This window comes from Felis catus, chromosome A2, assembly GCF_018350175.1.
Source record: "Felis catus isolate Fca126 chromosome A2, F.catus_Fca126_mat1.0, whole genome shotgun sequence".
Lineage (NCBI taxonomy): Eukaryota > Metazoa > Chordata > Mammalia > Carnivora > Felidae > Felis > Felis catus.
In genome coordinates this window covers 108,240,621-108,252,968 of record NC_058369.1, presented here as the reverse complement: position 1 = coordinate 108,252,968, position 12,348 = coordinate 108,240,621, and the positions used below count along the sequence as shown (strand labels likewise).

General features: G+C 36.3%; 1 protein-coding gene across 7 annotated transcripts in view; it reads left to right on the top strand.

Annotated features, from left to right (window-relative positions):
* The window catches only part of AGMO (alkylglycerol monooxygenase), a 386,647-nt gene that overhangs the window by 289,569 nt on the left and 84,730 nt on the right, over window positions 1–12,348 (top strand). Inside the window, exons 14-15 of one of the 7 annotated variants that reach the window (XR_006594249.1) lie at window positions 2,197–2,269; window positions 8,508–8,642. The exons of the other annotated variants lie outside the window; for them this stretch is intronic. The gene's annotated coding sequence lies outside the window, so the exon portion shown is untranslated. Of the gene's footprint in view, window positions 1–2,196; window positions 2,270–8,507; window positions 8,643–12,348 lie in introns of those variants that run through there. 7 annotated transcript variants of the gene reach the window in all.

The following is a 12,348-nucleotide window of genomic DNA, read 5'->3' as shown; positions in this document are numbered from 1 at the left end:
GCTCCAGGCTCTGAGTTGTCACCACAGAGCCTGACAAGGGGCTGGAACTCACAAACTGTGAGATTATTACTTGAGCTGAAGTCAGCCATTTAACCGCTGAGCCACCCAGACACCCCAAAAGTTGACTATATTGAGATCCCTTTTGCTTAAATACCTGACAAATAAAACTTTTTTCTTTTCTTTCTTTTTTTGTATTTATTATTTTTTAATTACTTAATTAACTAATTAATTCATTTTGGTTAGGAAAAGCAGCGGTCTCGTGTGTGCAGTTTTTAGACCTCCATTCAGCCACATAAGAATAGGTCTTAGGCCTGGAATACTTCTTTCCAAGAGATAAAGAGTACACACAGACAGTACAGGGCTTATCCTTCAGTGGGTATGTCTTTCTCTGTTTCAAACTCAATGAGTACACCTTTATGTTGCTTAAGTATGTTAGTGTCTCGCAGGCACATCCTCAGCTGTCAGTATTTCAGACACAGTGAAGGTGGAGGAGAGGTCCTTGAACCAAAGCTTAACGGGGGGGGGGGGGGGGCGTGCGAAGCCAATTGCCCTGCTTTAGTTGTCAAGGGAACCCACCAGCCATGCAGAACTGGCACACACTGAACCTGATCTTGCTGTCTCTCCTCTTTGTGAGTAAAAGTGTTGTTCCACCCAGTGCTTGACGGTGTTGTTTTCCTCGGCAACTCCTATACCAAGGTGCAAGGAGCAGAAGTGTTTGGATCCAAATTCCTGGCGGCTAGTGTTGTGATGATCGTTGTGATCCTCCGTGGATTTGGAGTCCTCTCCTGGCACAGACAGCCAGTGCATGGTGTTCTACTCAGTGATATTTCTCTTAATGATGTGTCTCAAAATCAATTCTTCGGGGCGCCTGGGTGGCGCAGTCGGTTAAGCGTCCGACTTCAGCCAGGTCACGATCTCGCGGTCCGTGAGTTCGAGCCCCGCGTCGGGCTCTGGGCTGACAGCTCAGAGCCTGGAGCCTGTTTCCGATTCTGTGTCTCCTTCTCTCTCTGCCCCTCCCCCATTCATGCTCTGTCTCTCTCTGTCTCAAAAATAAATAAATGTTAAAAAAAAAATTTAAAATCAATTCTTGGAACATCGTTCAGAAATTATTTATTTCCATAGATAATTGAAATTTGACACTGGACAGGTGTTGTGACATTTGACATTTGCTAAACTGTTTAGGTATTGTGAAGTTGACCTATAATTGAGAAAATTATGAAAGGTGATGTGATGGTCTCTTTTTTACTCTATTTACTCTAAGGTTAAGGACCTTGTATATAATGGTCCTCTTTATGAAGAGCACTTTTCCTCTGATCTCAGTAACAGGTATAGTTATGTAAATTTGATGGAACCATTTCTCTCTCTCTCTAAGTTTTTATTTAAATTCCAGTTAGTTAACATATAGTGTAATGTTAGTTTCACGTTGACAATAGAGTGATTCAACACTTCCATACAACACTCAGTGTTCATCACAAGTGCACTCCTTAATTCCCATAACCTGTTTAACCCATCCCCCACTGACTTCCCCTCTGGTAGCCATCAGTTTGTTCTCTATAGTTATGAGTCTGTTTCTTGGTTTGCCTCTCCTTCCTTTTTACCCCTTTGTTTTGTTTCTTAAATTCCACATATGAATGAAATCATATGGTATTTGTCTTTCTCTGAGCTACTTCGCTTAGCATAATGCTCTCTAGCTCCATCCTATCACTGCAAAATGGCAAGATTTAATTCTTTTTTATGGCCAAGTAATAGTCCATTGTGTGTGTGTATGTATGTATGTATGTATGTGTGTGTATACACACACACATACCACATTTTCTTTATCCATTCATCAATCAGTGGACACTTGGACTGTTTCCATAATTTGGCTAATGTAAATAATGCTCCCATAAACATTGGGGTACCTCTATCCCTTTGAATTAGTATTTTTGTATTTTATGGGTAATAATTATATCTCTTTTATGTAAATACCTATTAATTTGGTAGCTAGATCTTACTTTTCTGTGTGTTGGTTGCTAAATAGCTCAGAGTCAAATATGTAACAAATAAATGTAGATGATTTACTTTTCTCTTCATTTTTACTTCAGTTTTTAAATATATATTTTAAAAGTTTTGCTGTGCGTGTAAGTTTTCTCCTGCTGCCATAACAAATTAAGACAACTTAATGACTTAAAATAACACAAATTTATTATCTCCTAGCTCTGAATGTCGGAAATCTTGGTTGGCTCAGCTGATTTCTCTGCTCCAAGTTTGACCAGGGCAAAACCAAGAGGTTGGTCTGCTGGGTTCTTATCAGGATGTTCTAGAAAATGTTCACTCAAAGCTCATTCAGGATGCTAGCATAATCCATAGCCTTGTGGTTGCAGGACTGATGTTTCCATTTCTTTGCTGGCTGTCTACCAGGGGATGTTGTTATTGCCAAGAAGCCTCACTCACTGCATTGTGACACCCACATCTCAGAACTAGCAATGACCTAGCAAATTCTTCTGATGCCTGGAATCTGATTTCCTCTTCTGCCAAATTTTTTTTTCTCCTCTTTTGCCTCTCATCAGAGAAATTTCATTGCTTTTAAGGGCTCAGGAGATTAGATTGGGTCCACCAGAAAAATTCAGAATTGATCTTCCCCTCTTAAGTTTCAGAAGATTAATTCTATCTGCAGAGTCCCTTTGGCCATGTAAGATAATGTGCACACAGGTCCCAGGGATTATGTCATTGACATCTTTAGGGGGTCATTACTTGACCTACTATATTATACTTTATAATTGTTTGTTCATTATTTTTTGATATATCATAATGAAAGTTTAATAACAAACCAAGAAAAAATAGATAATTTTCCAGTGAACTGAAAAAAAGTAAGAACCTCAGATTACTTTGTATATGAGGAGAATCTCATAAATTTTTTTCTAGCTAAAATTTGATTTAAAATATAATGCAGTTATTTTCATTTTTAAATTTTAGAGTTAAAGTGACAATGAACCTTTATAAACATTAAGCATATATATTTGCCAGGGTTTTTTTTTTAATATTTTTTTTCAACGTTTATTTATTTTTGGAACAGAGAGAGACAGAGCATGAACGGGGGAGAGGCAGAGAGAGAGGGAGACACAGAATCGGAAACAGGCTCCAGGCTCTGAGCCATCAGCCCAGAGCCCGACGCGGGGCTCGAACTCACGGACCGCGAGATCTTGACCTGGCTGAAGTCGGACGCTTAACCGACTGCGCCACCCAGGCGCCCCTATTTGCCAGGTTTTTTGGCTATTTTCCTAAGTTAGTGAACAAAATAAAATATAACTATAAATTGTATCATTATATTATCACATTGTTATTTCATTTCTCCTTATCTCTGTCCTTTGTGTTTAAGTTCCTGAAGCATTTGCTTTATTTCATCTAATTTTTAATATTTTTATGTATATATATTTTTTAATGTTTATTTATTTCTGAGACGGAGAGAGACAGAGCATGAGTGGGGATGGGGCAGAGAGAGAGGGAGACACAGAATCAGAAGCAGGCTCCAAGCTCTGAGCTGTGAACACAAAGCCCGACGCGGAGCTCCAACCCACAAACCATGAGATCATGACCTGAGCCAAAGTCAGTCCCCCAACTGCCTGAGTCACCCAGGTGCCCCTAATTTTTAATATTTTTTAAACACTTACTCGTTTTTGAGAGACAGAGCACAAGCAGAAGATGGGGAGAGAGAGAAGGAGACACAGAATCTGAAGCAGGCTCCAGGCTCCGAGCTGTCAGCACAGAGCCTGATGCGGGGCTTGAACTCAAGAACTGTGAGGTCATGACCTGAGCTGAATTCAGATGCTTACTAGACTGAGCCACCCAGGTGCCCCTGTTACATTTTGTAATTACCGGAACCATAAGTCCTTTTACTCTCTACAATATAGGTACATCTGCTAGCAAAAAGTGTCTGTCCTTTTCAGGAAGCCTGGCTGTTAAGATGTGGATTTTTAAGGTGTTTTTTTTTTTTTTTTCTGACAAAAGTAAGATAAATCTGAGCCCAGCTGCTTACTACTTTTAGCATATTTGAGTACTATGTAAACTTACTGTTCTGTTTCCTCACTTGTAAATGAGTTTAGTAGTTGTTACCTCACAGGACTCTGAGTAGTAGCTGTAAATTGTTTACCAGTATGTCTGGAATATAGCTAAGAGAAAGTTGATGAAGGAGGGTTTTTTTTTTAAGACTATCATTACAGGGGATCAGTGAGAAACATGACTTCATTGCTGTGGAAGAAGGCAGATTATAGAAGGGTTTTCTCTGTCCACCAAAAACTTGTTTTTATTTTAGCCATATAAGACATCATTCTGGTTCTGTTACCCAGCAGATATTCATATAGACACTTCGTGTACCTACTCTCTCCTTTGTCATCTTTCTGCCTCTCTTACCTTCTATTTCAGGTCACTTATCTTCTGGTGAGTTCATTCTTTAGAATTTCCTTCACTGAATGTTGGCCAGCAGTGGAATCTTCAAGTTTCTGTTTGTCTGAAACTATATTTATTTCACAACTTCATTTTTGAAAGATTGCCCACTACCCACCCCTTGTATAAAATTCTATGCTGGCAAGTATTTTCTTTTAGCACACTGAAGATGTATCTGATTGTCCAGTGACTTCCATGACCATTCTTAAGAGGTCACTTCTCATCCCAACTGTCAATTCTTTGAAGGAAACCTGACTTTTATTCTTCCCCTGCTTTAGCAACTTTAAACATTTTCTTTTGTATGTAGTGTTTTATAGTTTAATATGCTGCATGTAGGCTTGGCATTCTTTTTTTTTTTTATCGTTCTTAGGATTCATGTAGCTTTTTGAAGCTATGAAATATTGGTTTATATCAGTTCTAGAAAATCCTCAACATTTAACTTGTCAAATATTGCCTCAGCGCAACACTCTTCCTTTCTTTTTGCAACTCGATCTTCCATGTCTTTTAAGTTCGCTCTGTTTTTAAATTTTTTCATCTTTTTTTTTCTCCTTGTGCTGCACTTGGATAACATTTCCTTGACAGTTGGTAAATCCTTTCTCTACGATAGTATAATCTGATATTAAAGCCATCCATTTAGTTAAAAGATTTGGTTATTGGGGCACCTGAGTGGCTCAGTCGATTAAGTGTCTGACTTTAGCTCATGTCATGGTCTCATGGTTCATGGGTTCAAGCCCCACGTCAGGCTCTATGCTGACAGCTTAGAGCCTAGAGCCTACTTCCAATTATTGTCTCCCTCTCTGCCTCTCCCCTGCTTACTCTCTTACTCTTTTTCTTTCTCGAAAATACATAAGCATTAAAAAATAATTTTAAATAAGATTTTGATTGTTGTATTTTTTATTACCATAAGCTCTCTTTTCTTAATATATTGCTTTTTAGTTTCTTATTTCCTGTGAATATTTTAAATTTCTTTAAATATGGCAAAAGGAGTTATTTTAGAATATATGTCAGATAATTCGAACAGCTGTCTTTTGACATTCTACTGTTTGTGTATATTCTTACTCAGGATGCTTTGTTTTCTTGTGAAGTTGATTATTTTTTGTTATATGTTGGTCACTGCCTTTAAAAAATTATATTTAATGATTCATTAAGGCCTAAAATGAGAGTGATTTTCTCCAGAGAGAATTTGTGTTTGCTTTAGCCAGGCAGCTGGATGTTCTACAAGACAAGCTATTTGGTCCACCTAAGATCTGTAAACTTGGCTGTACATCTGAGCAAGGGTTGGCTTGTGATTGCAACTTCTTGGGGACATTTTTCTCCCATCTCTGCTCAGGGCCTATGTAACTTTTTCTCTAGTAGCCTGATATTAGAAAGGTAGGTGGAATCATTAGTGGTTCCAGATTTGTGTGGGGAAGCTTTTCTGTTGACTGTCCACTTTGCATGGTTCCTGGGTTTTTATTAATCTTCCCCTTCAGGTGATGATGCCAAAAACTAAATTATGTTTGATGGAGCACAGATGTCCTCAGCCCAAAACTGGTTCTCACACTCCATGCATTCTTATTTTTGCTTGGATTTTTTGGCTGTATGGTCCTCTTGTTAGCTCTTCAGTGCTTTCAAAAAAAATATATATATATATTATATATATATAATACATATAAATTTATGCATTTATATATTAAAATACATTTATATAATTATATGTATATTATAAAAATATATATAAATTTTTTTTTGTTTTTAGTAGCAGGGTCTTTTAACCCTGTGTAGTAGGCAGAATAATAGCCCACTAAATGTGTACATGTTCTAATTCCCAGAACTGTGAATGTGTTGTTACATGGCAAGGAGAAATTAAGGTTGCAGATGGAGTTAAGGTTGCTAATTCATCTGCCTTCAGAAGGGGGAGATTACCCTGACTTGTCTGGGTGGGCCCACTGGAGTCACAGTATCGTTAGAAATGAGAGAGAGGGGCAGGAGAGTCAGAGTGAGGTGATGTGAGAAGCATGCAACTAGTTATTACTGGCTTTGAAGTTGGAAGAGGGCCTTGCGCCAAAGAATGTGGGCAGCCTCTAGAAGCTGGAAAAAGCACGGAAACGGATTCTCCCTCAGAGCCTCCAGAAAGGAAGGAAGCTCTGCCAACATATTTAATTTTGGAACGGCAAGGCTCATTTTAGACCTCTGACCTCCAGAGCTGTAAAATAAGTAATTTGTGTTATTTTAAGCCACTAGATTTGTGGTAATTTATAATGACAGCAATAGGATAATAATATACTTGTATCCTATTAGAAATAGAAGCTCCCCATTGTTTTATAAAGAGCGTAGTTAAACATTAAAGATCTGAAAAGAACAATGGTACGGTCTCCATTTTTGTGGTTACTTTACACTTAATATCATTTAAAACATAATGGGGAAATAATGTGCTACTAAGGAAAGTAAGGATATTTTTGTCTGATCCAATTGGTTTTAATATTAGTGATTGATGTACATTACCTTAAATCCTGATCGATTTGAAACTAAAAGATACAGTATTCCAAATGGTTACCAAATATGCTTATTTCTGGCAAAGTGATGAAAACTAAAATTTTAACTAGCTCGCTTCCTCCAAACTCACTGCTCAGAGTGAATGGAAATTTTTGCTACAAATATTTTCTCAACATTTTTAACAAATAAAAACCTAAATAACCACAACTTTGTTCATTTACTACATGTGAGTTTTTGTAAGAGGTTTTACATTTATTTCAATAACATTACTGAATCAAATTATTCTTTAAATTAAAGCCAAACTTCATCTATTTCAAGTGTGCCAAGTTACTTAGCCTTATTGCTATGCATTTGCTCATGAAAGCCGCTAATCCTGTGAGGACTGGCACAGACCATGTGACGAGCTAGGGAATCAGATCCCATAACAAACCATGATGAGCAAAGATTTCCTTCCAGACAGCATATGATGCATATTTTCCATCATAAAATGTATATGAATGAATATAGATGTATAGAGTGTTAATTTGGAACCCTAAAAAGATGATATTAGAAGAATTTGACCAGATCCTGCAGCCAGTATACTTTCCATTGGATGACAATGTTTATTAAATAGAATGATGATCATTGATTGATTGACTCTTAGGTGAGTCAGTTAGTCCTTCTTGGCTTTGTTCATATCATCTCTAAAATAATAAGGAATAAATATAATAATAACTAAGTTTTGTCATTCTCCAACATTTTAACTATTATAGAAAGAGTGTACACACACATACCTATACAAAAATAATATATTTATTATTTTATGTAAAATATATTAATAAATGAATACCTTCATCTAACATTCTGAAAATGTCTTTTAAAATAAAATTTAATAAAACGAAACCTGAGTTACATTGGCTAGATGAGATCTTATGTTGGAAGGATAAGAGAAAAGGTATATCTCACTGTGGCTAGGGCAATGAACTTCAAAGTGGCTTTAGTTCCCTCTGACCCATAACATTTGTTTCATAACTCTTTTGATATAGTTGAAGATCATCACTGTTACAGAGAGATGTTAACAAAGTATAAAGTATTTCCCTTCTGCTGATCATCTTTTACTGGTACCTACTCAAAAATTTGGAGATGTCCTCCTATGGAAAAAATGTTGGCCCTATTCGTCTTGCCTGTCTGTAAAACAGCTCAGTGAGGATAATGATGATTCTTCATAACATGTGCCTGTAGTTGCAATTAATGTGTTCCCCCAAAGGATTTCTAGCAAGACTTGTCTTTCCATAATATACCATGTCTCTTTTATACTGAGCATTTGATAAATAACTGCTCAAAGGGGCTATTACTGATGGACTGTTATTGCTTGATATGGCTGTTGCAGCTAGTGATTTTAGCCCAATCTCTGAGCTAACGGAATGCATGCTAAAGCTGTTTAACATTAAGAAGTTGTAAACTTTTAAGTTGTGAATCTTAGCTGGATGGCTCTGTTTGACCAACCTCAAATCAGTGCTTTTGAAATCAAGCTTATTAAACTAGATTGAATATCAATTTTACTATACACAGACTAAAGAACATTGGAACAATTACTTAAATATTGTGAAACTTTGTTTCTTTATCCACAGAATGAAGAAAACATTGCCTGCTTCCATGAGTTATGTGAAATCCTTTGTAAATGCTAAAGCTTATCGTATTAGTTGTTATAGTCTCATTATATGTGATATATTAGTATGAATATCAGTCAATACAGGAATGTCAAAGAACTTTGCTTAGCAGAGAAGTATTGTCTGTTTTTATTAATGAGCATTTTGACTTGTAATTCAGAAAGCTCTAATAGAAATTAAAGGCATAAGCTTTGTCCCTAAGAAGCTCTCAGTAAATTGATACATGCCAGTGAGGAAACAGTTGCTGTGCATAGTGAAAGACTCTGTGAACTGGGTAAGTATTAAGTGGCTGCTGTAGGAATATAGAAGGGATATCGAACCCTCTCTGGTAGTTCAAATGAGGTAAATGTGATCACAGACTTAAAGAAAAATGAGAGTAAATTAAGCAGAAGAGAGGGAAGAATACATTTTTAAGGGGGGTTGGGACATGTGCAAGGTTAAGGCAAATTTTCTGTGCTTGAGGAGTGACAAATGGCTTGGAGTGATGGGTGCATGCATGAAGAATGGGAGAGATATGATTAGTAAGGCACATATAGGCAGAAGAAGCAGAATTTACCCTGCTCTCTAGATAGGAGAAGAAGTGAAATTCTTTAGAGAAGTAAGATGAATAGAGTTCTTTGCGAAGATTTTTCTCACAGTTTGTGGGTGATGGATGGAGAGCTGCAGGGAGGCACTGAGAAAGGGGGCCAGAAAAACTGGAAGCACAGAACATAGTGGGGAAATTTTTACGTATTTAGAAAGTAGGGCTCGAATTAAGTTAGACTGAAGCATTAGGCACTGGGCATGTGTGGGATTGACTAGAGAGAGATTTTAGAGATAATCTCTATTAGCTTGTTTACTGATTGGTCAGAGGTAGGGGTGAAGGAAAGACGAATATTGCATAGTCTCCTAAATTTCTGGGTTGATGACCTCCTACTCTCATTGAACGTGGCAGCTGGGAAAGGACAGAGATTTGAAGGGCCAGATACTGAGTTTATTTGTTGGTATGTTTATGTGACATGCCTGAATCTCAGCTGCAAATCTGAAATTCAGGAAAACTGGTCAGGCCTGGAAGTATAGATTTGAGTGTCAGTTTGAAGGTGGTCAGAAAACCCATCTGCATAGAAGCAATTGCCTTGTAAAATTTTTCATTGTTCTTCATTTTGATGCAATTACATGATTAGGTAATTTTAATGTCTACTTTCTGTAGGCTTCATACGAAATAGAGTCTAGTATACATTAGTGATATATTTCAAAACATCCACATTAGTTTTAAAACAACTAAATTAAAGAGTCATGTTGTGTTATATTGTACATTGATCTGTCCATCTAAGAATAAAGTTCTATATCAGCCACTGCCACTATCATTTTTAAGGTAATTATTTTTAATTATACTTACAAGTAAATGTGTATGCCTGTTTTAACTTTTGCCCATGTGATCAAATGGATGATTCAAAGTTTTTCCAAATAAATGGCTTTGGCTTGAAGACAAGGTATGTCAAACAAGAATTCAAACATTTTAGGGTCCCAAAGCAATCCATCATAATTAAATATAAATTATATCTTTATCTTTCACAAGATAATCAGAGCTAGGTGACTAGACTGGACATTAAGGTAGTGTAATTTATGAATCTCATTATCACCGCTAGATCTGTCTTATTAGTGAGGGAAGGATTGTACAGTTACACATCAAAAATATTTTTTTCCTTTTGGAATCACTTCATCATTGTTTCTTGTTTGAATATTTATTTAAAAAATTTTAATGTTTATTTCTTTGAGAGAGAGGGTGTGAGCAGGGGGAGGGCAGAGAAGTGGGGGCGGGGGAGGGAAGAGAGGAAGTATCCCAAGCAGGCTTCACACAGTCAGAGCAGAGCCTGATGCAAGGCTTGAACTTAAGAAGTATGAGATCATGACCTGAGCTGAAATCAAGAGTCAGACAGTTAACCGACTGAGCATTGGTTGAAATAGTCCAAATGGTGGACTGTTTTATATAAAGAAGGATTTCATTACCTTTGTTATGATGATTATAACTTATTTTAATAATAATTATACACCAAAGTGATTTGTCTTATTAGTGACGGAAGAATTGTACACTTAAACATCAAAAATTATTTTTTTCCTGGGGTGCCTGGGTGACTCAGTCAGTTAAACATTCTACTCTTGATTTCTACTCAGGTCATGATCTCATGGTTTGTGAGTTAGAGCCTCGCATGGGGTTCTGCAAAGACAGGTCATGATCTCAGGGTTGTTGTCTCAAGCTCTGCATAGGGCTCTGTGCTGACAGTGTACAGCCTGCTTGGGGTTCTCTTTCTCCCTCCCTCTCTGCCCCTCCCCACTTCTGTGCATGTGACTCTTTCTCTCTCAAAATAAATAAGCTTTAAAATAATAATAGTAATAATAATAATAATAATAATATTTATACACCAGATGTGTAAGTTAAGTTTCTCCACTAGACCTTTCCATTGTGACACTCTTAGCGTAATAAAGTAGAATTTCAGTTTTGAAGACATATTGTTCAGCCTAGAAGAATTAATAGAATCTAAAATAATAGGTGAAAGTTTAAATTGTACTAATTCTAAATATTAAAATCTAACCATGTGAAACATTAACAATCCTTAACAGTGTCATAAATTATTTTAACTTTTTAGCAAGGTGACAAAAATTGCTATATTTTGTAAAGCTTTTTTTTACACAGTCATATTCTGTTATAAGTAAATTCGGGCTCCAGGCCAAGGAGAACTTTGGAGAACTTTTAAGTTTGAGAGACCGTCTCACAGCTGGAAAGCACCCCAAAGTGGAATGATCACAGAAGAATATGTTTTCCATTATCCAGACCTCTACCAAACTGTTTCTTGTAGCTTGAAAATAATAAAGATTTTGTAAGCCCCAAGAGGTCTTTTTTGATCCATGAATGAAGTTACCCTGGATTCATATAACTAAAATCTGACTTCCTTTCAACCATTGAAATTCAAAACCCTTCCATTTATTAGAATGGAATAAGAAAAGTCTTCCAAAATGTCAAAAGTTAGTATTCTAATGAAGTCAATGTCAGTGCATATCAAAAGTTTTTATTCCATTTAAGGTGAGTACAATATGATGTGAAAGGAAATGTAAAATGAGTCATGGAAGTAGGTTAATTAAAACAGAATATTAGAGGATGAATTCAGGTAGCCTTTAAATTATTTTTAACATTTTTAAAAATCAAAGTTATACTTTTTTTCCTCTTAGTTATCACAAAATTATTTTATTCATATTTCATTGTTTGGAATTTATGAATTTCCAGAAAAATAAGATATTTGGGTTTTTGTTACTTTAAATTTCTTGTTACCCAGAATATTTAGACAAGAAAAAATCTTTGAAAAGTGGTTCTTCTGACCCATCCGTGAACTTATAATGCCATTTTATCCATGATATATTGTACATTTGTAGTACCTTTTTATAGACGAAACGAAGCATGATTCATAGAATGTTCTATGTGACTTATCTAGACCTAGTCTCCATTTTACAGTAAGCAGTGGAAGAGGTCATTTGTTGTGTATAAATGTGGTACCCTAGTAACTTAGCAGTATATCTAAAATAAAATCCAAGTCATCATTTCAATTCTAGATCACATATATCCAGATCATATACACAGGAATGAAATTTTGAGGCAGTTTTTCTCAGAAAAAAATTGGGAATTGCTCTTAAGAATCAGTTACCATCAGTCAAAGGAAATAACTACAAAATCACAAGGTTTGAGAAGTGGCGCAATCACCCATCTTGCCAGGTGAAAGAAATTGATGCAACATGTTGAACTTTGATCATTCATGTTTCACTAGCGAAC